Source organism: Nanorana parkeri, unplaced genomic scaffold (assembly GCF_000935625.1).
Source record: "Nanorana parkeri isolate BGI_ZX_2015 unplaced genomic scaffold, ASM93562v1 scaffold1088, whole genome shotgun sequence".
NCBI lineage: Eukaryota > Metazoa > Chordata > Amphibia > Anura > Dicroglossidae > Nanorana > Nanorana parkeri.
The window spans coordinates 201,986-205,355 of record NW_017307356.1 but is presented as its reverse complement, the minus strand read 5'-3'; positions in this window follow the sequence as shown (position 1 = coordinate 205,355).

Genomic DNA, 3,370 nt, shown 5'->3' with positions numbered 1-3,370 from the left:
GGGGGAGCTTAATAGAAACCCCCAGTGATTATTATTTATTTAGAAGGTGTGTGGTGGCTGAGATCAATCATCAACCCAACCCCATGTGATATACCAGAGTAATGAGTACTGAACCCTCCAATCTTCATTCATTAATGAGGAGATAATGAACATTTACCACCTCCTCATCTTGTGAATGAACAGGAAGTGATCTGTACTGAGCACTCCAGTGTTCATTCATTGATGTGTAAATTATAAACATTTACCACCTCCTCATCTTGGGAATGGACAGGAAGTGATCTGTACTGAGCACTCCAATGATTATATTTATGAAGAAATAATAAACATTTATCACATCCTCATTTTTTTTGACCCTCCACTGGAGACATCAGGCCGGCACCCCGGAGCAGAGCAGCAGCACAGAGTATGTGGCAAATTCATATACTATTCTGCATTGCTGTATAATGTATTTTAGGTATTTGTAAGAGTAATTTTATGCACCCTCTGGCAAAAGGTCTCTTTATAAAGAGGTCAACACTCAGGGTGTAGTCCGGCACAGCGAGATTAAATGCACAGGGTCTGAGGGCAGCAATCCGGTACAGAAATGGTTAAGTCCACAGGGTCTCAGGGCAGCAGTTCTGGCACAGAAAGGGTTAAGTCCTCAGGGTCTTGGGGCAGCAGTTCTGGCACACAAAGTGTGAAGTCCACTTCTACTGTGGTGGTAACCAACCTGCTTCCCTATATATAATGGTCTGGCCCTCCAGCAAATTTGCCTACAAACGTCAGGTGGCCGTAATAATCCGGCCACTCAGTGTATATAATAATCCGGCCACTCAGTGTATATAATAATCCGGCCACTCGGTGTATATAATAATCCGGCCACTCGGTGTATATAATAATCCGGCCACTCGGTGTATATAATAATCCGGCCAGACGGTGTATATAATAATCCGGCCACTCAGTGTATATAATAATCCGGCCACTCGGTGTATATAATAATCCGGCCACTCGGTGTATATAATAATCCGGCCACTCAGTGTATATAATATTCCAGCCACTCGGTGTATATAATAATCCGGCCACTCAGTGTATATAATAATCCGGCCACTCGGTGTATATAATAATCCGGCCACTCGGTGTATATAATAATCCGGCCACTTGGTGTATATAATATTCCAGCCACTCAGTGTATGTTTGTTTGTGTTTTGATATATATTTAAAATAAATACACTTTTATGAAAATTTGTTGCATACTTTGAAATAATGGTGGGATCCCCTTTTCGGGAAAAATTGTGTTTTTGCTAGTAAATATAATAGGGGACCCGCCATTTAAATTGAAAAACTCTTTGTTATATATTTTACAAACCTTCCTTTCCCCCTATTTGTATGCTTTATAACAAGGATAAACATAGATAGACAAAGGTCGTCAGTGAGAGAGAAAAACTGCAACAAGAAGCCATTTTCCTGAGAACGCTTAATAGTTCCTGTTCAATAAGGAATTTGTGAATGTGCAACAACCTAAGCCAAGTGACTTTTTTAGTGTACCCTCTTATAGAAACTAGGGATGCGCAGATACTTTTCGAGTACCAGTGCAGATACTCGTGAGAACTACCGGGGTTGCAGCGGTTGCAGCTGGGACCCGGCTCTGGCGCTCCACCACTGCCCTGAAATCATTAGTCTGTATTGTTTTAGAAAAACTGTCACATGACAATAAACAAGAATGTATCAGTACTCGTACTTGTAAGTACCCGGCAAGTACCAGTACTCGTACTCGAAAAACTGGTATCTGTGCATCCCTTTATTTATATTTATAAAAACTAAATCGTACATTAAAACCGAGATGTACAAATCCCGGGAGCTCCGTGTGCTCCTTACAAATGACAGCGGCCTCTCAACTTTTTAATTTTTCTCTAGTCTAGTCTTGGAGCTCAAAAGTATCGGTACTTGTACTCGTGCTTGTACCGAGTACTGTACTTGGTATCTGTGCAACCCCAATAGAAACCATTGTATGTGCTTGTACAGCCCTGGCAAATTGGTTACAGCAATAGTAAACCATCCCCATTGTTTCTTCTTGGCAAGCTCAGGATCTTTTCTTTTGTTGCTACATTTCTAGATGAACCCTATAAATCAGTGGTGTAACGTCAAGTCCCACATTTGTCGTTGGTCATTAAGTCATGACCCAAGTCGAACTGCACTGGAATGCACAGCATTGTGGTACCGTGCGTTCTGGTGCAGGTGATCAAACTCTAGGCGGGAGGTGCGTTTGGGGTGACATTCAAACAAATGGCAATGCAACGCACCTCCAACACTAGGATGTGCGGTAGATGCGATTGCATGGTACAGTGCATTACACTAGTACCCTGCATTCATTGTACAGGACTGTGCAATTGACGCAGGGTACTAGTGTGAACAGCCCCTCGAAAAACACTGACAGACACACCCAACCACAGACACAATCTCACACACTCACAGACATTCTCACAAACACATATACACCCCAAACAAGGAATGTTTCTTCTTTTTTTAAGATCTACCCAGTCTCCCTACCTTATGCGAACTGGAGCGGATCCTTGGCCCGGGGTCCAGTGTGGGCTGCGGTGCTGTGACGGAGCTCAATCCATATGTGCATTTCTTGTACAGCTCCCTTGTGCACCCTGTAGAGGTACTGGGAGCCATAATGTGACATCACTCTGATCCAGGCACCTCTACAAGGCATGTGACGGAGCTGTCAGCAATGCACGTATGGATGGAGCTACCTAGCGGCCATACCTCAAGCTGACACTTGGCGCCTGGCAGTATATTTTGAATAGCTACTTGGTGTGAAAACTGACAATGCTGTGCTAGGGGGAGGTGGAGGTGCTTCTCATCTAGCGCAGTGGAAGGCACGCAGCTACCCACTGAACGTGGGGTTGCAACCGACTTTTGAGAACCATGGCTATAAATGATCTTCAAACTCCCCACATAACTGTCCATCCACTTGTTTATCATTTGGATTTTTCATCCGAGTGTTTTGTATTAGCTATAAATTCGGTCAGAGATTCAATCACTGGAGATGAAATCACCAACCCATGGGAATGTAGAGCCGACAGATTTATTAGGATCAAACTATTTTTACATTAGAATGTCGTACAAGATATGATACAGAGACATGATGATATTACAAAGAAGAAAAGTGCAGGAAACTTAGAATTATATGGGAAGCTGTCGCCCTGGAGAAGTATCCTGAATGTTATATTATACCACAGAGGTTTAATCTGTATTAAAACTTTAGCCTTAGATTTGGTGAATGGAGAACATCAAGAAAAATGGAAGGACATGTTACACAGGTTCCCTAGAAAAGTCTTGATTGATGGATTCATCGATTACCTCCCTCTGTTTATAAACGCCAATA